Source organism: Hyla sarda, chromosome 3, assembly GCF_029499605.1.
Source record: "Hyla sarda isolate aHylSar1 chromosome 3, aHylSar1.hap1, whole genome shotgun sequence".
Taxonomy (NCBI): domain Eukaryota; kingdom Metazoa; phylum Chordata; class Amphibia; order Anura; family Hylidae; genus Hyla; species Hyla sarda.
This window is the reverse complement of record NC_079191.1, coordinates 180,203,983-180,230,866: the sequence shown is the minus strand read 5'-3', so window position 1 is coordinate 180,230,866 and position 26,884 is coordinate 180,203,983. Positions and strand designations below refer to the sequence as shown.

Sequence of the window (26,884 nt, the reverse complement as noted above, 5' to 3'; positions counted from 1 at the left end):
CCCTAGGGGACATGCCCCCCAAAAACCATTTCAGAAAAATGTTCTCTCCAAAATCCCCTTGTCGCTCCCTCCCTTCTGAGCCCTCTACTGCGCCCGCTGAACAATTTACATAGACATATGAGGTATGTGCTTACTCGAGAGAAATTGGGCTACAAATACCAGTAAAATTTTTCTCCTTTTACCCCTTGCAAAAATTCAAAAATTGGGTCTACAAGAACATGCGAGTGTAAAAAATGAAGATTTCCTTCACTTTGCTGCTATTCCAGTGAAACACCTAAAGGGTTAACACACTTGCTGAATGTCATTTTGAATACTTTGGGGGTGTAGTTTTTATAATGGGGTCATTTATGGGGTATTTCTAATATGAAGACCCTTCAAATCCACTTCAAAACTGAACTGGTCACTGAAAACTAGTGAGTTTGAAAATTTTGTGAAAAATTTGAAAATTGCTGCTGAACTTTGAAGCCCTCTGGTGTCTTCCAAAAGTAAAAACTCATCAATTTTATGATGCAATCATAAAGTAGACATATTGTATATGTGATCCAAAAAAATTTATTTTGAATATCCATTTTCCTTACAAGCAGAGAGCTTCAAAGTTAGAAAAATGCAAAATTTCCATTTTTTTCATCAAATGTTGGGATTTATCTCCATGAAAGGATGCAAGTTGCCACAAAATGTTACCACTATGTTAAAGTAGAATATGTCACAAAAAAACCAATCTCGGAATCAGAATGATAACTAAAAGCATTCCAGAGTTATTAATGTTTAAAGTGACAGTGGTCAGATGTGCAAAAAATGGCTGGGTCCTAAGGTGTAAAATGGCCTGGTCCTTAAGGGGTTAAAAAGTTAGAAGAGGGGCTTATTTACATTTTATACTATTCATTTTAAATATTTTATGTCCCTATAGAGGTCTATTTATAGCAATATTTTCATTGCTATTATTCTTTAAAGTATTCTTTAGTGCTTTGCACTGACATAGCACTGATCAGTATAACATGCAATCTACCAGAAGGCAGACCAGAGAAGAGGATCCCCTGAGAGCCACAGGGGGCAGATGATGAGACCTCCGGCCACCATCTTGACTTATCGGATTTCCGCAGTCGTGGCGCGGGTGGTCCAATGAGCCATTCAAAGCCCCTGGAATCCTTCAAATACTGTGACCAGTATAAATCACAGTAAAGTACATCCTGGTGTGAGAAGTACCAGGACATACATTTACATCCATTATCCTTAAAGGGGGTACTCCCGTGGAAAACTTTTTCTTTTTCAAATCAACTGGTGCCAGAAAGTTAAACAGATTTGTAAAGTACTTTAAAAAAAAAAAAAAAAATTAATCTTTCCAGTAATTTTTAGGGTCTGTATACTACAGAGGAAATGGTTTTCTTTTTGGAACACAGAGCTCTCTGCTGACATCACAAGCACAGTGCTCTCTGCTGACACCTCTGTTCATTTTAGGAACTGCCCAGAGCAGCATATGTTTGCTATGGGGATTTTCTCCTACTCTGGACAGTTCCTAAAATGGACAGAGATGTCAGCAGAGAGCACTGTGGTCAAGATGTCAGCAGAGAGCTCTGTGTTCCAAAAAGATAAGAATTTTCTCTGTAGTATTCAGCAGCTAATAAGTACTGGAAGGGTTAAGATTTTTTAATAGAAGTAATTTACAAATCTGTTCAACTTTCTGGCACCAGTTGATTTAAAAAAAAAAAAGTTTACCACAGGAGTACCCCCTTTAAAGGGTTAAAAAAATTGTGTTTAGAAATATGAATAATCCCCCGCCCCTAATAAAAGTTACCATTTTTCAAAAAAAAAATGTAAACAAAGATAAACAAAAACATATGTGGTATCACCGCATGTGAAAACATCTGCAGTGAAAGTAATGAAACTGTATGGTGAATGGCGTAAACGTGAAAAAAAAATATCAATGTCCAGAATTGGTCACTTTATATCAGAAGAAAATGTATACAAAAAAAATATGTAAAAGTTATAGGGGTCAAAACAGGGCAATTTAAAGCATATTCATTTTATTACTAAAAGATATAATTTTTTAAAAGTAGTAAAATAAAACAAAACCTATATACATTAATTATTGTAATCATATTGACCTACAGAAAAAAGATAACATTTCATTTTAACAGTAAAGTGCACCACACAGAAACGAAACCCTCAAAAGAGGCAACATTTTATTTTTTTCCATTTTGCCCCACAAATAATTTTCCTTTTGCTTCTCTGTAAATGTAATTGATTCCCCCTAAACAAGCTCTCACATTGGGCCGTAGGTGGAAAATGTAAAGAGTTATGGCTATTACTAGGCCGCAGGGAAAAAGGAAAATACAAAAATGAAAAACTTGCACACCAAAAAATGTACATAAAAACAGTCTTAATAGTTGTTAAAAAAGAATGGAGTGTAGAGGAAAATTGAAGAAAGAAAAAAGCAAAGTGATAGTGGAGGAAAGGATTTAGGAGGAGGAAAAACTAGAGGAAAAAAAACTGGAAAAAATATGCTCAGGGAGGGGGTAGAAAAAAAGAGAAAAAAAACACACACCTCCCTCCCTCCCATGCTGCTGGTATTACAAAGCTCTGGTCCCTTCTGTGTGACGCTAAGGCTAGGTTCAGACTACGGAATCTCCGGGCAGATTCCGAGTGAATCAGTCGGCGCTAGGACCACGCGGACACTGCAGTCTCCAATAGACTGCAATGTGTTCCGCGCGGATTTCCGCCTGAAGAAAGAGCAACGCCATTCTTCAGGCGGAAATTTCCAAGCGGATTTTCCGTTCACAAATTCCGCTTCACAAGTTCCAAAGTGTGAATTTGTGAACGGAAACCCATTCACTACACTAGACATTTTAGCAAGCGGAATTTCCGCCTGCAATTTCAAAGCGGAATTGCAGGCGGAAATTCCGTAGTCTGAACTTAGCCTTATGGGTTTGGACACATGATGTTACAAGCCTGTTCAGCCAATCAGTGGCTGAGGTTAGACACTGCTGCATATGCATAAAACATGCAACCCCTTTAATGTAATAAAATGAATAATTTTTAGATCATTGACTGTTACTGATTAGTCATTCCACCTGCTTATATTAATAGTATATTTTAACAGTGCGCACATTTCTTGCATATTTGAAGAGTTCGCACATTTTACAATTTAAAAGATGGGGATAATATACAGTTTTAATTAAGGTTTTTTATAATGTACATTTTTTTTTACACTTGCTTTGTATTGGGATGAACTCTCATTTATGTGATCTACTAATCTACTAGTACAGGCTGTATAGTGTGTGTGTGTGTGTGGGGGGGGTGATCAGTGCACCGACAGAACTGTCACCTGTTAAATAACTGTCTATATGCCATAATTACTATTGAATGGAGCATCTAGGGGGTGAAATCACTGGCAGAGTTATTTCCAATGGTGAGTGATTTTAACCCCTTAAGGACTCCGGATTTTTCCGTTTTTGCATTTTAGTTTTTTCCTCCTTACCTTTAAAAAATCATAACTCTTTCAATTTTGCACCTAAAAATCTATATGGCGGCTTTTTTTTTTGGCCACCAATTCTACTTTGTAATGACGTCAGTCATTTTACCCAAAAATCTATGGTGAAACGGAAAAATAAATCATTGTGAGACAAAATTGAAAAAAGAAACGCCATTTTGTAAATTTTGAGGGCTTCTGTTCCTACGCAGTAAATTTTTTGGTAAAAATGACACCTTATATTTACTGTAGGTTCATACGATTAAAATGATACCCTACTTATATAGGTTTGATTTTGTTGTACTTCTGGAAAAAATCATAACTACATGCAGGAAAATTTATACGTTTAAAATTGTCATATTCTGACCCCTATAACTTTTTTATTTTTCCACGTATGGGGCGGTATGAGGGCTCATTTTTTGCGCTGTGATCTAAAGTTTTTAGCGGTACCATTTTTGCATTGATAGGACTTATTTGATAAAAAGTGACCAAAAATGCACTATTTTGGACTTTGGAATTTTTTTTGCGCATACGCCATTGACCGTGCGGTTTAATTAATGATATATTTTTATAATTCGGACATTTCCGCACGTGGCGATACCACATATGTTTATTTTTATTTACACTGGGTTTTTTTTTTATGGGAAAAGGGGGGTGATTCAAACTTTTATTAGGGGAGGTGTTAAATGATCTTTATTCACTTTTTTTTTTTTCACTTTTTTTTGCAGTGTTGTCAAAGCCAAGTGTCAAGGTGGCGGGGCCGAGCTGTTCAACTGCAGCAGCTTGGCACAGCTCCTCAGCAAAGCCCTGTACTTTAATCAAGGAGGAGCTGGGAGGTGAGTGCTAGTGGGGAGGTATGCCAGTTTGCACTTGATCAGCTTTACCTCTTTGACACCTGGCTGAGAAATAAACATGTGATTTTATAAGTTTGGCAACCACTATGTGCTTCACCAAGCGGACTGCATTGCTGCCCCCATGGACGGCAATGCATTTTTGGTTGGATCTTTTGGGAGATCTGCTCAGAAATGCACTGCCATCTATGGGGACTGGAATGCAGTCCGCTCGGTCCTAGTGCCGCTGGCTTGCTCTCCAGCAGAAATTCTGCCCAGAGATTCCGTAGTGTGAACCTAGCCTAAGGGTCTTTTCACACGGCAGAATTTCCGCTTGCGGAATTCCGCCTCAAATTAAAGCCCATAGACTTCTATGGGATTCTGCACTCCCATTCACACTTCTGAAATTCTGCTTGTGGAATTCCGCAAGCGGACATTCAGAAGTGTGAATGGGAGTGCGGAATCCAATAGAAGTCTATGGGCTTTAATTTTAGGCGTAATTGTGCAAGCGGAAATTCTGCCTTGTGAATAGACCCTAAGGCAGGGGTCACACTGTAGAATTTCCAGATGGAAAAATTCCGTCTAGAGATTCCGAGTATGGCCAGCGCCAACTGAATTGATTTTTTTGATTTGAAGATTTTTTTAGATACCGATGGACGGATACATACAACTATACACATAAAGGAAACTAGTGTAAATTCACTACTTCATGCGAACTCCTCACATCCATCTCATACAATACGGGCAATCCCTTATGGGCAATTTCTCAGGGCACGAAGGATCTGTGATTCGGAACAAGAATTTGATAGACAGGCATTTCAATTGGATAGGAGATTTATAAGAAGAGGCTATCCTACATGGGTAGTTTCAAGAGGCTATGCAAGGGCAAAAAGTACCAATAGACAACAATTAATAACCCCACGCGAAGGAAAGATAGACATGGATAATCAGGTGAGAATCATAACTGGTTTTCACACAAGGTGGAATGATATGGTACAATCGTTTGAAAAGTATTGGCCATTATTGTCTCAAGATCCCGACATTAAAGGCATCATCTCTCCCCGCCCACTTGTGACAGCGAGATGCAGCAAAACGTTGAGGGATTACCTGTTGAGGAGTCACTATGTATCACCTAACAAATATATTTTTTCATCACAGTGCCCAAGATGGGGATCTGTCCCTTGCGGAGAATGTTCAATATCCCCACAGATGGTCAGAACAAATACCTTTTCGGATTCAAGCAACTCCAGAGAATATAAAATTGTTCATCATATTAATTGTAAGTCCACCGCAATAATTTACTAGGCAACATGCCCCTGCAGGTTAATTTATGTTGGTATGACCACAAGAGAGCTGCGAATAAGAGCACAGGAACATGTGAGAGATATAAAAGCAGCAATGAAAGTTGAAATAACAGATGTGGAAGGGATACAAAAACTAAAGCCAATACCGAGACATTTTAGGACACACCATAATGGCCAGGCAAAATCACTAAAATTTAGAGGCATTGACCGAACCTATGTGGGAAAAAGAGGAGGAGATGTTAAGAAGAAATTGGAGCAAGTCGAATGTAAGTGGATAGTCACTTTAAAAGCAATGTCCCCTGTGGGACTCAACGAGCAGTAAGGGTTTGGATGTTTCCTATAGTCCATCACTTTAAGGGTCTCTTTTAAATTTTCCTTATTTATGTTTTTATTGGTGGGAGTGATCTAGGGGAGGCTTACAGATCCATTCTAAAGCCTTGAAGGGGTTCTGAGCTTGCATTTTGCATATGATTTAATGTTTATATTTTTGTTTGGTTGTTTAGATTCCAGCGGTTCATCTTTAATAATGGGATGCTGTTTTGGAGCGGATGAAAGCGTCAATAATACTTGGACTTTTGTATCATGTCAATTAATTATTATTTTATGTTTATATTATTAATTATCAATCAATTGATTGAGGAATGATAAATTTTCACTTATTATCACATACATATATTACGTACATTTTTCATTATATTTTCTTATTCATCACAATTTTATTCATTAGCAGAACACATTAATTTTATTACACATTTGTTACATGCACATATACTTTTTTATACACAAATTATTTTCATTATTTTTTTTCTGAGTTATATATTGTTAACAATTATTTTTGCAGTGATTTTCACATATTATATATATATATATATATATATACATATATATATTATATTTTTTATATTTTTCACATATTTTATAATTTTTTTACTTATTCAATTCACCTTTTTTCACATTCATACACATCTAGTCACTTAATTTAATTTATTTCATTTTTCTTTACATTGATTTATATATAGTCACAGGTATTTATATGAATTATTAATTTTTACATATTATTATATTTTTATGTATTTATTTTATTTATTATACACACATTATTTATTTGGGTATCTATTATGAATTTATATTATTATTATTCACTATGTATGTATTTTATCATTGTTTCACTATTAATTCACATTATCACTCTTTTATTATTCACATGATTATGCATTATGTATAATTCACATCATCACTCATTCATTCCCCATGATTATTTATTATTATTATTATTATTGTTATTATTATTATTTATTTATCTATTAGTAATTTTATTTTATTAGTATATTGATCATTATGTAATAATAGGCACTTGTATTCAAATTCATTTACTTTATATCTTTTTTATGTTCACTAATTACATGATATTTACCAGCATTAAGTATAAAGGTTCTTTCATCCCCTCTATTGCTATGTAACGTTGTTTACTATGTATACTTACTTTCACAGAGTCAGGGCAAACTTACCCTGACTCAAGATGGCGCTGGAAGTTGTGCGCTGCAGTGCGCAGGCGCCCGCCCTGCCTGGCCGTGGTCACGTGATCGAGCTTTGATGACGGCGCATCTATTCGCCCTCTTCGATGCCGGAAGTGCGTGTCCCCGGCCCGGGCGGGGGGGGGGGGGACGCAGCGTGCTGCAGCTCTGAATAAGCGGCCGTATTGATTGGCCATCAGGACCCCCAGACAGGTATAAAAGGCCCCCCCCTATCTCTCCCACCTCACCGCTCCTGGACAAAGCAGTGGCGAAACGCGTTGGAGGGGGAGGTGGGGGAGCTTGGGATCCTTGGTCAGCACTTTCTTTATTATCATTGACATCTGAGGACTGTTACGTGTATCTCTTTACACTATTGTTCCCTTTCGGGCGTTTTTTAACTTGTGTTCACTGCCATACTGATGCACTTTATTAACTCCTTATGCACAATGCCATTTGCTGCTATACTTCATATACTGCCAGTTTTTTAGTGCAATAACAACATATGCACTTTAATGCTATTTGCTGCTATATTATATATAGTCAGTCTGTTGAGTGCAATAATAACTATATGCACTTTATGCACTTCAATATTTTTGATTATTCAATATCATTTACAGAGATACAGTACTAATATAAAGGCTGCCATATTTATTGTTATAACTATCATGTATACTTTTTGTATGTAATTTTTGACATCAATCATGTTATGTGATCCTAGCTCCCCCATCAAATTTTAATATGTCTATTGATTGTGTTAATGTTTTTATGGGTATTTGGGGTTTAATTATCTACTAATAAAAGTGAATTTAATATAGTTATACTGTGTGGTTTTTCATTTATTAGCTTAATTATCTTTGGGGATATATATTTAAAGCACCCCATATATATTTGTTAACCCTGTCTTTGTGCCCCATATATTTTGCTGAATATTTTGACAGTTATAGCCAACAGACAGCAGGCAGTGGTGGGTGGACTAGTGATAGTTGTAGTAGCCAGTGGTGGGAGGACTAGTAATAATATAGTAGCCAGAGGACAGCAGGCAGTTGTGGACAAGTTATTGTTGTAGCCAGCGGACAGTAGGAAGTGGTGGACTGGTGGTAGAGTAGTAGCCAGCAATCAGCAGGCAGTGATGGACTAGTGATAGTTGTAGCCAATGGACAGCAGGCAGTGGTAGACAAGTGATAGTTGTCGTAGTCAGCAAACAGCAGCCAGTGGTTGACTAGTCACTAAAGAGTTAAAGATAACTCTCTGCAATCCTGTGGTGCTAATCCCAGTTATATGCAACTTCAACATTAAAGCACTGATAGGTGTCTGTGGTACTCAGCAATTATCAAAGTCAAATTCAACTGTAGATGATTAAAGAATGAAGAAAGCTGTAATTCACCAAATTATTTCATTCACCTTTATTAGTCCAATCACCTTTATTTATCCAATTGGTCAATTAGTCGTAGCTTTAGCGAGGAAACAGCAGGGGTGGTGGTAGCACTATCTAATCAGTGGCATCAGGCACAGGACTTTTAAATTATTCATTAATACATGCCTCATTGTTACGCCGAGCGCTCCGGGTCCCCGCTCCTCCCCGGAGCGCTCGCTTCACTCTCCCCGCGGCAGCGCTCCGGTCACGTCCTCTGACCCGGGGCGCTGCGATTCCGCTGCCAGCCGGGATGCGATTCGCGATGCGGGTAGCGCCCGCTCGCGATGCGCACCCCGGCTCCCCTACCTGACTCGCTCTCCGTCTGTTCTGTCCCGGCGCGCGCGGCCCCGCTCCCTAGGACGCGCGCGCGCCGGGTCTCTGCGATTTAAAGGGCCACTGCGCCGCTGATTGGCGCAGTGGTTCCAATTAGTGTGTTCACCTGTGCACTTCCCTATATCACCTCACTTCCCCTGCACTCCCTTGCCGGATCTTGTTGCCTTAGTGCCAGTGAAAGCGTTCCTTGTGTGTTCCTTGCCTGTGTTTCCAGACCTTCTGCCGTTGCCCCTGACTACGATCCTTGCTGCCTGCCCCGACCTTCTGCTACGTCCGACCTTGCTTTTGCCTACTCCCTTGTACCGCGCCTATCTTCAGCAGCCAGAGAGGTGAGCCGTTGCTAGTGGATACGACCTGGTCACTACCACCGCAGCAAGACCATCCCGCTTTGCGGCGGGCTCTGGTGAAAACCAGTAGTGGCTTAGAACCGGTCCACTAGCACGGTCCACGCCAATCCCTCTCTGGCACAGAGGATCCACTACCTGCCAGCCGGCATCGTGACAGTAGATCCGGCCATGGATCCCGCTGAAGTTCCTCTGCCAGTTGTCGCTGACCTCACCACGGTGGTCGCCCAGCAGTCACAACAGATAGCGCAACAAGGCCAACAGCTGTCTCAACTGACCGTTATGCTACAACAGTTACTACCACAGCTTCAGCAGTCATCTCCTCCGCCAGCTCCTGCACCTCCTCCGCAGCGAGTGGCCGCTCCTGGGATACGCTTATCCTTGCCGGATAAATTTGATGGGGACTCTAAGTTTTGCCGTGGCTTTCTTTCCCAATGTTCCCTGCATCTGGAGATGATGTCGGACCTGTTTCCCACTGAAAGGTCTAAGGTGGCTTTCGTAGTCAGCCTCCTGTCCGGAAAAGCCCTGTCATGGGCCACACCGCTCTGGGACCGCAATGACCCCGTCACTGCCTCTGTACACTCCTTCTTCTCGGAAATCCGAAGTGTCTTTGAGGAACCTGCCCGAGCCTCTTCTGCTGAGACTGCCCTGTTGAACCTGGTCCAGGGTAATTCTTCCGTTGGCGAGTATGCCGTACAATTCCGTACTCTTGCTTCAGAATTGTCCTGGAATAATGAGGCCCTCTGCCCGACCTTCAAAAAAGGCCTATCCAGCAACATTAAAGATGTTCTGGCCGCACGAGAAATTCCTGCTAATCTACATGAACTTATTCACCTAGCCACTCGCATTGACATGCGTTTTTCCGAAAGGCGTCAGGAACTCCGCCAAGATATGGACTCTGTTCGCACGAGGCGTTTCTTCTCCTCGGCTCCTCTCTCCTCTGGTCCCCTGCAATCTGTTCCTGTGCCTCCCGCCGTGGAGGCTATGCAGGTCGACCGGTCTCGCCTGACACCTCAAGAGAGGACACGACGCCGTATGGAGAACCTCTGCCTGTACTGTGCTAGTACCGAACACTTCCTGAGAGATTGTCCTATCCGTCCTCCCCGCCTGGAAAGACGTACGCTGACTCCGCACAAAGGTGAGACAGTCCTTGATGTCTACTCTGCTTCTCCACGTCTTACTGTGCCTGTGCGGATGTCTGCCTCTGCCTTCTCCTTCTCTACAGTGGCCTTCTTGGACTCTGGATCTGCAGGAAATTTTATTTTGGCCTCTCTCGTCAACAGGTTCAACATCCCGGTGACCAGTCTCGCCAGACCCCTCTACATCAATTGTGTAAATAATGAAAGATTGGACTGTTCCATACGTTTCCGCACGGAGCCCCTTCTTATGAGCATCGGATCTCATCATGAGAGGATTGAACTTTTGGTCCTCCCCAATTGCACCTCGGAAATTCTCCTTGGACTTCCCTGGCTTCAACTTCATTCCCCTACCCTGGATTGGTCCACTGGGGAGATCAAGAGTTGGGGGTCCTCTTGTTCCAAGAACTGTCTAAAACCGGTTCCCAGTAACCCTTGCCGTAACTCTGTGGTTCCTCCAGTAACCGGTCTCCCTAAGGCCTATATGGACTTCGCGGATGTTTTCTGCAAAAAACAAGCTGAGACTCTACCTCCTCACAGGCCTTATGATTGCCCTATCGACCTCCTCCCGGGCACTACTCCACCCCGGGGCAGAATTTATCCTCTCTCTGCCCCAGAGACTCTTGCCATGTCCGAATACGTCCAGGAGAATCTAAAAAAGGGCTTTATCCGTAAATCCTCCTCTCCTGCCGGAGCCGGATTTTTCTTTGTGTCCAAAAAAGATGGCTCCCTACGTCCTTGCATTGACTACCGCGGTCTTAATAAAATCACGGTTAAGAACCGCTACCCCTTACCCCTCATCTCTGAACTCTTTGATCGCCTCCAAGGTGCCCACATCTTCACTAAGTTGGACTTAAGAGGCGCCTATAACCTCATCCGCATCAGAGAGGGGGACGAGTGGAAAACGGCATTTAACACCAGAGATGGACACTTTGAGTATCTGGTCATGCCCTTTGGACTGTGCAACGCCCCTGCCGTCTTCCAAGACTTTGTCAATGAAATTTTTCGTGATCTGTTATACTCCTGTGTTGTTGTATATCTGGACGATATCCTAATTTTTTCTGCCAATCTAGAAGAACACCGCCAGCATGTCCGTATGGTTCTTCAGAGACTTCGTGACAACCAACTCTATGCCAAAATTGAGAAATGTCTGTTTGAATGCCAATCTCTTCCTTTTCTAGGATATTTGGTCTCTGGCCAGGGACTACAGATGGATCCAGACAAACTCTCTGCCGTCTTAGATTGGCCACGCCCCTCCGGACTCCGTGCTATCCAACGCTTTTTGGGGTTCGCCAATTATTACAGGCAATTTATTCCACATTTTTCTACCATTGTGGCTCCTATCGTGGCTTTAACCAAAAAAAATGCTGATCCCAAGTCCTGGCCTCCTCAAGCAGAAGACGCCTTTAAACGACTCAAGTCTGCCTTTTCTTCGGCTCCCGTCCTCTCCAGACCTGACCCTTCCAAACCCTTCCTATTGGAGGTTGATGCCTCCTCAGTGGGAGCTGGAGCTGTTCTTCTACAAAAAAATTCTTCCGGGCATGCTGTCACTTGTGGTTTTTTCTCTAGGACCTTCTCTCCAGCGGAGAGGAACTACTCCATCGGGGATCGAGAGCTTCTAGCCATTAAATTAGCACTTGAGGAATGGAGGCATCTGCTGGAGGGATCAAGTTCTCCTGTTATTATCTACACCGACCACAAGAACCTCTCCTACCTCCAGTCTGCCCAACGGCTGAATCCTCGCCAGGCCCGGTGGTCTCTGTTCTTTGCCCGATTTAATTTTGAGATTCACTTTCGTCCTGCCGATAAGAACATTAGGGCCGATGCTCTCTCTCGTTCCTCGGATGCCTCAGAAGTTGAACTCTCTCCGCAACACATCATTCCACCTGACTGCCTGATCTCCACTTCTCCTGCCTCCATCAGGCAGACTCCTCCAGGAAAGACCTTTGTTTCTCCTCGCCAACGCCTCGGAATCCTCAAATGGGGTCACTCCTCCCATCTCGCAGGTCATGCGGGTATCAAGAAATCTGTGCAACTCATCTCCCGCTTCTATTGGTGGCCGACTCTGGAGACGGATGTTGTGGACTTTGTGCGAGCCTGCACTATCTGTGCCCGGGATAAGACTCCTCGCCAGAAGCCCGCTGGTTTTCTTCATCCTCTGCCTGTCCCCGAACAGCCTTGGTCTCTGATTGGTATGGATTTTATTACTGATTTACCCCCTTCCCGTGGCAACACTGTTATTTGGGTGGTCGTTGATCGATTCTCCAAAATGGCACATTTCATCCCTCTTCCTGGTCTTCCTTCTGCGCCTCAGTTGGCTAAACAATTTTTTGTACACATTTTTCGTCTTCACGGGTTGCCTACGCAGATTGTCTCGGATAGAGGCGTCCAATTCGTGTCTAAATTCTGGAGGGCTCTCTGTAAACAACTCAAGATTAAATTAAATTTTTCTTCTGCATATCATCCCCAGTCCAATGGACAAGTAGAAAGGATTAACCAGATCTTGGGTGATTATTTGCGACATTTTGTTTCCTCCCGCCAGGATGACTGGGCAGATCTCCTCCCATGGGCCGAATTCTCGTATAACTTCAGGGTCTCTGAGTCTTCCTCCAAATCCCCATTTTTCGTGGTGTACGGCCGTCACCCTCTTCCCCCCCTCCCTACTCCCTTGCCCTCTGGTCTGCCCGCTGTGGATGAAATTTCTCGTGACCTTTCCATCATATGGAGAGAGACCCAAAATTCTCTCTTACAGGCTTCATCACGCATGAAGAAGTTCGCGGATAAGAAAAGAAGAGCTCCCCCCGTTTTTTCCCCTGGAGACAAGGTATGGCTCTCCGCTAAATATGTCCGCTTCCGTGTCCCTAGCTACAAGTTGGGACCACGCTATCTTGGTCCTTTCAAAATTTTGTGTCAAATTAATCCTGTCTCTTATAAACTTCTTCTTCCTCCCTCTCTTCGTATCCCTAATGCCTTTCACGTCTCTCTTCTCAAACCACTCATCCTCAACCGTTTTTCTCCCAAATCTGTTCCTCCCTCTCCTGTTTCCGGCTCCTCGGACATCTTCTCGGTCAAAGAAATTTTAGCTGCCAAAAAGGTCAGAGGGAAAAATTTTTTTTTAGTGGACTGGGAGGGTTGTGGTCCTGAAGAGAGATCCTGGGAACCTGAGGACAACATCCTAGACAAAAGTCTGCTCCTCAGGTTCTCAGGCTCTAAGAAGAGGGGGAGACCCAAGGGGGGGGGTACTGTTACGCCGAGCGCTCCGGGTCCCCGCTCCTCCCCGGAGCGCTCGCTTCACTCTCCCCGCGGCAGCGCTCCGGTCACGTCCTCTGACCCGGGGCGCTGCGATTCCGCTGCCAGCCGGGATGCGATTCGCGATGCGGGTAGCGCCCGCTCGCGATGCGCACCCCGGCTCCCCTACCTGACTCGCTCTCCGTCTGTTCTGTCCCGGCGCGCGCGGCCCCGCTCCCTAGGACGCGCGCGCGCCGGGTCTCTGCGATTTAAAGGGCCACTGCGCCGCTGATTGGCGCAGTGGTTCCAATTAGTGTGTTCACCTGTGCACTTCCCTATATCACCTCACTTCCCCTGCACTCCCTTGCCGGATCTTGTTGCCTTAGTGCCAGTGAAAGCGTTCCTTGTGTGTTCCTTGCCTGTGTTTCCAGACCTTCTGCCGTTGCCCCTGACTACGATCCTTGCTGCCTGCCCCGACCTTCTGCTACGTCCGACCTTGCTTTTGCCTACTCCCTTGTACCGCGCCTATCTTCAGCAGCCAGAGAGGTGAGCCGTTGCTAGTGGATACGACCTGGTCACTACCGCCGCAGCAAGACCATCCCGCTTTGCGGCGGGCTCTGGTGAAAACCAGTAGTGGCTTAGAACCGGTCCACTAGCACGGTCCACGCCAATCCCTCTCTGGCACAGAGGATCCACTACCTGCCAGCCGGCATCGTGACACTCATACATTTCAGTTTTTCCACGTTCCTGGCAGACAAGTCTGTTCGCTTAGGCCGCGTTAACACTGCGTAAAATGTTCAGACATTCTGCACATTTGTATAATCCGAGGGGCACTAGGACCACTGTAAAATGCACCATCTCAAAGACAGCAATGCATTTCTGGGTGAAATCCAAAAAAGAATAAGGTTACTCAGTACCTGATCATGTACATACAATTTTTATGTGTCTAGCACCTATATTTCTCTCACAAATACTTTCCTTCTCTTTCTCACTTGCATTTTCATCTTCTATTGTGGAGGGGGGTGTCTGTCTCTTCCCCCACTCTGTATAACTCCTCTTCCTCCTTGAGTCTGCTGTACTATGGTTGGTCTCTTCATCCAATCACTGAAGGCTGCTCTGTAAGGGTGCATTCCCACTTGGCCTATACGCAGCGTATTTCACGCTGAGCAAAATTTACGGCAGTGGCGGGAAATACGCTGTGTATTCCTTGCTCACTATACACACAGGGCTTTCCGGCGGCAGCCCTATGTGTGTAGTGAGTTTTGGAGGCAGAGCCGCTCGTCACAGTCACGCCGGCACATGGCTCCGCCTCCAAAACTCACTACACACATAGGGCTGCCGCCGGAAAGCCCTGTGTGTATAGTGAGCAAGGAATACGCAGCGTATCTCCCGCTGCTGCCGTAAATTTAGCACAGCATGTTTTCATGCTGTACATGTTACACAGAGAGAAGGATTATTGGAGTTTACCTGCAGCATACCTAAGACGCTATGGTGAGTGTATAACAGGGTAAAATGTGTAAAAATAATAATAGATCTTCTTGAATTAGTGTGCAGGTTTAGTGATAAGTACAGTAGTTTTTTATGTATACATTTTCTATCTGTTCTTTTTGACCATATGTGTCATATTCTAACACAGTGTTTTACAAACACAGTTGGGAGCTTTCAGTATCACACATACTAGGCTGCAGGCAGTATCACACATATTATGCATAGATACACTGAGATCCTGCAGTATCACATGTAATAGATTTAACGGAGCTGAATGTGGATCCTCTACCTGTGTGGCTGATGACTCTCACCATATCGGGGAGCAGAGTCTAAGGTGCCGCTGGTCTTCACCAGAGCCCGCTGCAAGGCAGGATGGTGACACCCAGGTCGCTATCCCCGACACAGCTTGACCACACAGATAACTGAGCAAGGCGAGGTACCGAAGGAAGAAGTAGCAGCAGGTTAAGGCAGGCTGCAAAGGTTCGTAGTCAAAAAACATGGCAGAAAGGTCTGGATACACAAATATGGCAAACAGGCAATAGGAACGCTGTCTCTCAGGCAATTGGCACTGAAGATCTGGCAGGGAAGTGTGGGAGGTGCAAACAACTTATAATGTGGTGTCAGGTGTATTCACTTATTATTGGCGCACTGGCCCTTAAAATTTCAGAGCTCCGGTGCGCGCGCACCCTAAGATACGGAGACGCGCGTGCCAGAGCTGAGAGACAGAAGAAGTTGCAGGAGCGGAGTGTGGTAGGAGACGGGCTGGGATTTGCATGAGGGCGCATCCCACGATGTGAATCCCGGCCCCGCCGGCGGTCAGGGACACTGCGCTGATGACCGGTTCTTGCGGCCAGAACGCGGTGTGTAACAATAGACTGCAGGCAGTATCATATATATTTAGATACACTGTAGTAAAGTCAGTATCGCACATACTAAGCTGCAGGCAGTATTGCACATATTATGCTTAGATACTCTGCTAAGATTCACTTGAAAACTGTGCCTTCATGCCTCTTTTAGCTGCTGCCTGGAGAGCTGAGCCAGTCACATGTTTAGGGAAGCAGTGAATATAGATGAGGGAGGTGTGTGCAGCCTCAGTCAATCAGGGACAACCATACCTGAAGAGTAGTCTGTCAGGAGCGAGCCTGCACTGCGCGTATTTCCTATACAGGGTACCAGCTTGCCTTATGACTGTAAAATACAGAGTTGTTGGTGTGGAGGTACATAGATGACCCTTAGGGGTGGCAATTTTTAAGATTTTTTTTAAGGTAAAATTAACTCTTTTCTTAAAAACTAATATATTAATCACAGTTTTTTCCCACTGCATTCACAGAGGAAAATAAAATTGCAGGTAAATTACAGTGGAATAAGGTAAATTCCTCAGTACATGTCACCTGTCTAACCCAGGAAGAAGTGCAGTGCTGCCTAAAAAAAGGTCCAGATAACATTCACACTCGTGTTCTAAAGGAATTAACCAAGTCCATTTTAACCTTAAAGGGGTACTCCGGTGAAAACCTTTTTTCTTTTAAATCAACTGGTGGCAGAAAGTTAAACATATTTGTAAATTACTTCTATTAAAAAATATTAATCCTTCCAGTACTTATTAGCTGCTGAATGCTACAGAGGAAATTCCTTTCTTTTTGGAACACTGATGACATCACGAACACAGTGCTCTCTGCATGTTAGCAACCATGCATAGCAGATGTATGCTAAGGGCAGCATGGTGGCTCAGTGGTTAGCACTGCTGCCTTGCAGTGCTGGGGACTTGGGTTCAAATCCCACTAAGGACAACAATAAATAAAGCGTTATTATAATAACATCAGCAGAGAGAACTGTGGTCGTGATGTCATCAGAGAGCATTCCAAAAAAGAAAAGAATTTTCTCTGTAGTATTCAGCAGCTAATAAGTACAGGAAGGATTAAGATTTTTTAATAGAAGTAATTTACAAATATGTTTAACTTTCTGCCATCAGTTGATTTAAAAGAAAAAAGGTTTTCACCAGAGTACCCCTTTAAGGACAAGGCCAATTTTATTTTTGCGGTTTTGTTTTTTCCTCCTCGCCTTCTAAAATCAATAACTCTTTTATATTTCCATCTACAGACCCATATAAGGGCTTGTTTTTTGAGTGAACAATTGTTCTTTGCAATTAAACCTCTCATTTTACCATAAAATGTACGGCAAACCCCCCAAAAAAAATTTAGGGAGGAAATTTAAATGAAAACCCCAATTTTGCACATTTTGGAGGGTTTCGTTTTCACACTGTACACTTTACGGTAAATATGACATGTTTTCTTTATTATGTGAGTCAATACGATTACAATGATACCCATGGCTAGATACTTTTATATTTTTGTACTACTTTAAAAAAATCTAAAACTTTTTGTACAAAATCAGTAATCTAAAGCCTATTTTAAATTTTTCCGTATATAGGGCGGTATGAGGGCTCATTTTTTGTGCCGTCATCTGTTCTTTTTATCGATACCACATTTGCATATATAAAACTTTTAGATAATTTTTTATAATTTTTTGGGAAATAAAATGTGACTAAAAAGCAGCATTTTTGGACTTCTTTTTATTTTTTACATTTACGCCATTCACCGTACAGGATCAATAACATGAAATTTTGATAGCTCAGACATTTACGCACACGGTGATACCAAATATGTTTATAAAAAAAATTACCGTATATACTCGAGTATAAGCCGACCCGAGTATAAGCCGAGACCCCTAATTTCAACCCAAAATCCCAGGAAAAGTTATTGACTCGAGTATAAGCCTAGGGTGGGAAATACCTCATCCCCCCTGTCATCATCCAGACCCGTCATTAACATCCTCATCATCATCCCCTTGTCATCATCCCACACATCCCCCCTTCATCATCCCCTTATCATCCCACACATCCCCCCTTCATCATCCCCTTATCATCCCACACATCCCCCCTTCATCATCCCCTTATCATCCCACACATCCCCCCTTCATCATCCCCTTGTCATCATCCCACACATCCCCCCTTCATCATCCCCTTATCATCCCACACATCCCCCCTTCATCATCCCCTTATCATCCCGCACATCCCCCCCTTCATCATCCCCTTATCATCCCACACATCCCCCCTTCATCATCCCCTTGTAATCATCCCACACCCCCTTCATCATCCCCACCCCCCTTCATCATCCTCTTCTCATCATTCGCCCTCAGTGGTCTTCAACCTGCGGACCTCCAGAGGTTTCAAAACTACAACTCCCAGCAAGCCCGGGCAGCCATCGGCTGTCCGGGCTTGCTGGGAGTTGTAGTTTTGAAACCTCCGGAGGTCCGCAGGTTGAAGACCACTGCGGCCTTCAACATCATCCAGCCCCCTCTCCCCCCCTTTAGTTCTGAGTACTCACCTCCACTCGGCGCTGGTCCGGTCCTGCAGGGCTGTCCGGTGAGGAGGTGGTCCGGTGAGGAGGTGGTCCGGGCTGCTATCTTCACCGGGGGCGCCTCTTCTCCGCGCTTCCGGCCCGGAATAGAGGCGTTGCCTTGACAATGACGCAGGAGTACGTTGGCAATGAACGCACCTCTGCGTCGTTGTCACGGCAACGTGACTATTCTGAGGCCGGGCCCGAAGCGCTTAGAAGAGGCCTCCCCGGTGAAGATAGCAGCCCGGAACCACTATCCCACCGGACCACCTCCTCACCGGACAGTCCTGCAGGACCGGACCAGCGCCGAGCGGAGGTGAGTATTCAGAACTAAAGGGGGTGAGAGGGGGCTGGATGATGTTGAAGGCCGCAGTGGTCTTCAACCTGCGGACCTCCGGAGGTTTCAAAACTACAACTCCCAGCAAGCCCGGACAGCCGATGGCTGCCCGGGCTTGCTGGGAGATGTAGTTTTGAAACCTCTGGAAGTCCGCAGGTTGAAGACCACTGCGGGTGGGGGGAGTTCACTCGAGTATAAGCCGAGGGGGGTGTTTTCAGCACGAAAAATCGTGCTGAAAAACTCGGCTTATACTCGAGTATATACGGTAAGCTTTTTGGGGGTAAAATGAGAAAAACTGACAATTTTAATTTCTATTGGGGAAGGGGATTTTTCCCTTTTGAAATGTTTTTTTTTTTTTAAATTTTTCAACTTTTCTTTTTACACTTTTTATGTCCCCATAGGGGACAATCTATAGCAATCATTTGATTGCTAATACTGTACTGATTGCTAAAGTGTGTAAATCTTTATATGGCTGGGCTCAGTCAGTAGTACAATCACACTGCTGGGATCTGTACTGCAGAATTTTCTGCTCGTACGATAAATAGTCATGTTGCACCAAATTAAGGATTAATTCACATCTACAATATGTCTACTTTATGTTCCCATCATTTGATAAACATTCTTTTACTTTTTTAGAATTTTAAAAGGTTTATAAGTTTAGCAGCAATTTTCCAGATTTTCAAGAAAATTTCAAAATGTGATTTTTCAGGGACCAGTTCAGTTCTGAAGTGGAATTGAGGGGCTTGTACATTAGATACCCCCATAAATCACTCTGTTTTAAAAACTGAACCCCTTAAAGTAGTCAGAATGACATTAAGGAAGTTTATTAACCCTTTAGGTGTTTCACAGAAATGAAAGCAAGGTGGCAAAGTGGAGGCCGAATTTTGAAATTTAAATTTTTTGGCAGATTTTTCATTTTAATCCATTATTTTCTGTACCACAGCAGGTGTTGACAAAGAAATACAACTCAAAATATATTCCCCAAATTCTGATGTATTTAGAAATATCCCATAAGTGGCCTTTATGCGCTACGTGACTCACACACAGGCCTCAGACATGAAGGCGGGCTGTGTGAATTTTGGGGCCTCCTTTTAGTGTAGGATATTTTGCTGGCATCACATAAAGTCAACAAAAAACGTGGTCTCAAATGGCTGGAGGTGCTCAACCCCAAATGCGGTTGTGCATTTATACTGGGGGAGCAGATCCTGCCCTTGTAGTACGTTGCTAGGGGCGATCCCCAGCATAAAAATGCGTACAATGGAGGATGCCTGCAGCGGACTACAAGTGCCACAATAGAATCCTACACCAGATAGACGGTGTGGATGTGTAACAATTACAACAATACAATACAAGAATTTAGGTGCACTACTGTGGTAGATGTATACAATGACATTGGCTAATCCCTCAACACTGATGTTAATATTGAGACATTCGCCAGTATATCCTTATATGAAGGACATACCAGAGCCCACACATCAATGCCAAGGTTTCTCAAATGGCACGGGACCTAACACTAAACCTACCTGTGCGTGATAAGCAAAACAGGGGCCAGTGGGCAATTACGGCAGCATTAGGTCAATTCACAGAGTCCTCCCAGGTACCCTCCAGCATGGCTAAGCACACATACAAAGGGAGGAGGGAAGCAAACTGCAAGCCCCACCTAAGTTGGCTAATATAGGTGCATGGCCTCACAGGTGCTACCTTAATGCTGCCTGGAAAATGTTCAAGGCGAATTACATATGGAGTTCATATAAAGTCGCAGTGGCCTTGGAGGGCAAAAACATTTTTGGGAGACAAGTTGACACTTTCATTGGTACCATTCTGGGGTACATGTGACACTCTGATCAGTTTTTATTTCATTTTTTATGAGGTGCTTTACATAAAAAAATCTATTCTGCGGTTGTTGTTTTTTTATAATAAAAAAAATGTTTTTTAGTTCGTTCATCATGCAGTATAAATGACATGTTGCCTTTACTCTGTAGGTTGATACCATTATGGCGATATCAAATGTATATACTTTTTTATATTTTAGTTCATTTACAGCATAAAAACTATTTTTGTAAAAAAAAAAAAAATTCATGTTTGTAAGTCGCCTTTTTCTGTGAGCCATAACTTTTGTGTGAGGACTCTATTTTTGCGGCACATGTTGGCGTTTTGGGGTGTGTTTCGGGGTGTAATATATATATATATATATATATATATATATATAATTTATTGTATTATTTTTTATATATTTTCACTTTTTTCTATTTTATTTTTCACGTTTTAAAATTTTTTTTCTAATTTTTTTCCACATTTTTTTCACATTTTTTTTTACACATTTGTACTCCATTGAATTATGCCTATGTCTGTCAGTTTTACACTGACAGACATAGGATAGATCAGTTTCTACGTTAGGTATGACAACAGAGGCACTGTCAGGCCTCCTGTTGCCATAGCAACCATCAGCGCTCTGCTTGCCATGGCAACCATCAGCACTCTGCTTTCACTTTGCAGAGCGCCGATCGGTGACAGAGGGAGTTCCCTCCCTCTGTTACCCTAATAGACGCTGCGGTCACAGTGACCGCAGCTTCTACAGGGCTAACTCAGAATCGGAAACAGGGCAACACTATTAAGAAAGGCTTAGTGTGAGTCATTAGGGGAAATGTACTATCTGCATTGTTTTTGTTTGGTGTATGTTAGTAAAGACCCACCCAATCCGGTCTGCTGGATTTACTAAGAGGCACACACCTCTTAGTAAATCTAGTGGCTCTGTGGCTGCTGTTATGCCTGGCAAACAAATATACTCCACCTATTGAGGTGGTGAATATTTATGCAACTTTAAATGTTGCAAGACTAACCTAAAGTCACATGTGAAGAAGGTGTGCTTCTGGCACAATGCCTTCATGCGAGGCTGCCTCCATCTCCCAACCTCCTTCACGACCCCTTGGCAGCTGTAAAGGGTTTGCAACACTGGCATGGCTTGATAAATGCCCCTTATTATTTTTTTCCATTTAATGGCCTAGACTGTTATCAGGTAGGTCTTTAATAACATTGAAATAATTACTTACTTAGAGGGTAAGTATCTTAAATTAACCAATAGGAAGGCTTCAAAACATTTTTCTAAATAATTACTCACGTAAACATTTCTGTATTACACAAATGACAGCATAAACTGAGTCATGATAATGTAGCATTATCTTAATAAAGCTGTTTATTTCTGTCCCTCAGTGCACATAACCCCTCCTAAGTATGTGCTCTCTGTCCATGAATGAAAGCTCATAGTATAACAGTGCTGTACAAATTGTTCTTGAATTGAAACTACACGTCCAAGGACAGGATTATGTCATTTAACTATGTCCCATGGCACTGCGCATGTAAATCTCTTTATAGAGAAGGCATTTCTTGTTAACTAACACTGATATTTGGGCAAGATGGTCCAATAGGGATTTTTATGTTTTCACGTGATGGGTTACATTGGAATACCATTTCTTTACCGATACCATTCTTTACATATGAAATGGTGTGAATACTCACATTCAGACCTAAAAGGAACTAGTAGCATTTAATAGAGTTCTAAAAGTAATGATCCCTATAGTATAATAAACTAAACATAACCGCAACTGAGATTATGTAATGGAAAACAAATAAAATTAGGAACTGTAAAACCATTCTCTTCAACAAGACATTTTGGCCTGCCATTATATACTAAATAGAAAAAGACACATAAGAAATATAGATGAAAACTAGAAGATTTTTAGAAATTATCCATATTCTTTCATTTCAAAAGGCAAATAACATTTACTAAACATCCTTATAAATAGGAAAGAGAAGACAAATAAAATAAGTATCAGGTGTAGATAAACTGGTCTCAACAAATACTGTAAACTTAATGCTGTAGAACCTGGACTCCCACTCTACCCTACAATGGACAAGATAATCTGGTGCTGCTCTCCAGTAGTTTATTTTCCCCAAAAACTGAGGTTTAGTGGTTTAGTGTCTGGTATAATGTGGTTTACTGCCCAAGCAACTGATGTAGTTGAAAGAAAGTATTGTATATGGGCAGCATATGGCAATCTGGGTGCTCAGCTGACTAAAAACTCCAATATCTAAGAAAAAAGAGAGCAAAGTTCAATGTTTTAACCTACTTTATGAGGCCAGCCTCATGGGGTAGGTTTAAACTTTGCAGTTTTTTGTATTGATAGGATGTGTGGATAACTATCACTATTTTTACATTGGAATATTGGGTGCCGCTTTGCTCTATTTTTTTTTTCTTGGATATTGATGATGTAGATAAGTTTCTCAGTCCCTTGTGCCGTAGTTTAGAATGTCATGTTTTGGTGTCCAATCTTTTATTGTTTTAGCGTCAAGTTGTATATTTCTGATTGGTTATCAGTGGTATGCTTGTGATTTCTGTCAACCATTGTGGTTTTCATCAACCCTGTTGGCTAAACACCTAAAATAGCTGTCACATGATCATAAAGGTGCATGGATGGTTTTACCAGTCTTATATGCCGATGCTTCTTTCCCCTGACATGTACCATAAAAGTAAAGTCAGGAGGTCCACATTTATATTAGATAGCTGGCAAGTCCTGCCAAAATGGGGTTGCATGGCTTTCATATAGGTTTTCAAAATTTTTGGGGTTTGTCTATTTAACCTCTTTTACTTTTGAGTTTGCAGGTAGCTGAGGTATAGCGTGTTGTCTAGACAGGACACCGCACAGGACAGTTCAACCCTTTATAGCTAAGGCAAAGAAGAAAAACTTTGACCCTTGCAAAGGCGCTGCTGGTTCCAAAATAACGTGGATGCCAAACCAAATGTATTAGTAGAAACACCAGAAAGGTTTATTAGGACATAAAAAACAATAAAGTACAGGGATGACGCGTTTCGGGGGAGCCACCCCCTTTTTCCCTCCATCACACTGATCTGAGGTAGGGAGTTGCTCCCCCGAAACGCATCATCCCTGTACTTTATTGTTTATTATGTCCTAATAAACCTTTCTGGTGTTTCTACTAATACCTTTGGTTTGACATCCACGTTATTTTGGAACCAGCAACGCCTTTGCAAGGGTCAAAGATTTTCTTCTTTGCCTTCACTTCTATCAGGATTGGATTATTCCTCTCCCTGGGACCCAGGCCCAGCAGCTGTTCCTGTCTCTCTGCCACCCACGGCGTGGGTTATATGCGAATATTCTATTCGCTCAAGGTGAGCGGCCACTACCTAGGGGCAAGCCACGCCCACTTGTGGTCAACTTGTCTTAATTTACCATCCTGTTATAGTGGTAACGCACAAGGCGCCCTTGTCGGTCTCTTTTCTTTTTTCCATTTGCAGGTACACTCTTTATAGCTGGGTGTACATATTTATTGTAGTCAGTATTTCCTAGTCAGAGAAAAACTATAAGGCTTTGTTCACAGGGCAGAATTTCCGCATGGAATTCCACATGTAAATCTGCATGTAATTTAAACTTCCATTTTTATAACTGTGCTGCAGAATAATGCGGAAAGCATCCGGAAATTCCACACGAATTCTGCATGAATTCCGCAAATGGTGGACAGATGCAAAATTGAAGCCAAATGAATGCTGATGCAGAATTCAGGAAAAATGCTGAAATTCTGTCATGTGAGCATAGCTTAACGGAAAGATTGACACCTTGTTCTGTGTTTTGGAACCGCTCCTGGTTTTGGCTTAAAATACTGACAAAAAACTATGGCCCAAATTTACTATTGCACATGCAACAGGCTTCTGGTGCATTTGTACCAAAAAAGGGGCAGATGGCATTAACCCCTTGTATTCGTGACGTCAGGGCATGGTTTATCCTTGATACCACCCGAAGGTATACCGCTAGATCCTGGGCTAGGCACAGGGGCAATAATGACTCAAACGCCAAGTTACGGATAACTGTAGCTTTACTGAGGGTAGACTGATGGTAAAGTCTATACAGTTCAGCCAGGCTCCACGGATTTGACCAGTGACTCAGAGGCCTAAAGGACTTGCTGGGACTTGTAGTAGGACTGGACAATTTAATGCAGGCCACGCTGACTTGACAGTTGCTCACAGGGACTGACTTGACTGATGACAGACAAAGCAATGACTGTAGCTTACTTGCAATTGACTGTGGCTGCAGACTTGACTTGAGGCCTCCAATGACTCTGGACACTCTCTAGGACTCAACTTGACCTCAGCAAAGACTTGTAAGGAAAGAGCGAGAGTTAGCTCCACCCAGGGCTTATATGTGGGAGACTAGCAGGGAGCCCATAGGTCACTCCTGGGATAACCTGCTCACTGGGACCTCCTGGGTGACAATCACATGACAAGTCACATGGTAAGCAGTCTTAAAGTGATGCTTTCTGAATACATTACATGGTATAATACATTAGAAACATATTTACAAGGGGGGGGGTACAGATGCAAGGGGGCCCAGGGGACACTGTAGGGAGGCTGCCGGACAGGGCAGCAAGGGTACGTGGCAACACCTCCCATACTGGGCAACTACAAACTCCCCCTCTTGAATACAGCCATCCTCGGCGCCAAGTCCTGGAGGACGGATGACTAACAGTGGCCACTGAGGCATAGTGACAGTTCCTGGAGCATATTGGTATAAAATGTCCTTCAGAGGTCTGGATAGTTAATAAAAAACAGGGGATGAGTCCATGTAGCACTTTAGAAATGTCCATACATGATCCTTTGGTAAATGAATTGGTAACCATGTGGGATTTATCACACTTGCAACTGCATTGGTAACATACCTTAGACACTGAAACACATAAATTGCGGACTGGGCTGCCGGAGGCTATCTAATAATAATAATAATAATTTTATTTATTTAGCACCTACAGATTCCGCAGCGCTTACAATTATGGGGTACAAACAAAGACAATTTTCAGACATAATATTACACAATAACTATTCAAACAAGAGGTGTGGGGATATGTTGAGGATATGTTGAGGCCAATTAAAGAATGTTATAGGCCTGTCTGAAGAGATGTGTTTTCAGGCCACGTTTGAAACTATGGATGTTGTTGTTGAGTCTGAGGGATTGAGGGATAGCATTCCAGAGAACCGTTGCAGCACGAGTGAAGTCTTGGAGACGGGAGTGAGAAGTTCGGATTATAGAAGATGTTAGTGTGAGATCATTAGCAGATCGGAGAGAACGTGTAGGATGGTAGACAGAGATGAGAGAGGAGATGTAGGGAAGTGCAGTATTGTGGAGAGCTTTGTGTGTGAGACTGAGGATTTTGTACTGTATTCTGGACTGAATTGGTAACCAGTGTAGTGACTGGCACAGGGAGGAGGCGTCGGTGTAGCGGCTGGAGAGGAAGATGAGTCTGGCTGCGGCATTAAGGATGGACTGAAGAGAAGAGAGTTTGGAGAAAGAAAGGCCTATTAGTAAAGAGTTACAGTAGTTGAGGCGGGAGTGAATCAAAGCAATAATGAGAGTTTTAGCAGTTTCAGTGGTGAGAAATGGGCGGATTCTGGAATGCCTTAGCTACTGGGGCCCTTCAGTACTAAAACACTTCTCCCCAGAACTCTATACATGTTTTATACAGTGGTCCCTCAACATACGATGGTAATCCGTTCCAAACGGACCATCGTTTGTTGAAACCATCGCATGTTGAGGGATCCATGCAATGGAAAGTATAGGACAGTGGTCTACAACCTGCATACCTCCAGATGTTGCAAAACTACAACACCCAGCATGCCCGGACAGCCGTTGGCTGTCCGGGCATGCTGGGTGTTGTAGTTTTGCAACATCTGGAGGTCCGCTGGTTAAAGACCACTGTTAGAGGAAGTTGTACTCACCTGTCCCCGCCGCTCCGGACCGTCACCGCTCGTCACCGCTGCCCGGGATGTCGCCGTCCATCGCTGTCGCCGCTTCCCCGAGGTGTCCCCGACGCTCCGGTAAGGCCTCTGCTTCCCCGGCATCCGCGCGGTCCGTCACCACCATCACGTTGTTACGCACACCGCTCCTATTGGATGACGGGACGGCATGCGCAGCGACGTGATGACATCGATGGAGAGCGCCGACGATGTAGGGCATCCCGAAGAGGACGTGCCGGAGCCCCGAGGACAGGTAAGAGACATCACCGGAGCTCACGGGGCACCGTAAACGGCTAT

At 43.3% G+C, this 26,884-nt stretch overlaps 1 protein-coding gene across 1 annotated transcript in view; it reads left to right on the top strand.

Annotated features, from left to right (window-relative positions):
* The first annotated feature begins 18,749 nt into the window (after nt 1–18,749).
* CHRD (chordin) overlaps nt 18,750–26,884 on the top strand; it is a 70,277-nt gene continuing 62,142 nt past the window's right edge. The window contains exon 1 of the mRNA XM_056563235.1: nt 18,750–18,768. The gene's annotated coding sequence lies outside the window, so the exon portion shown is untranslated. The remainder of the gene's footprint in view (nt 18,769–26,884) is intronic.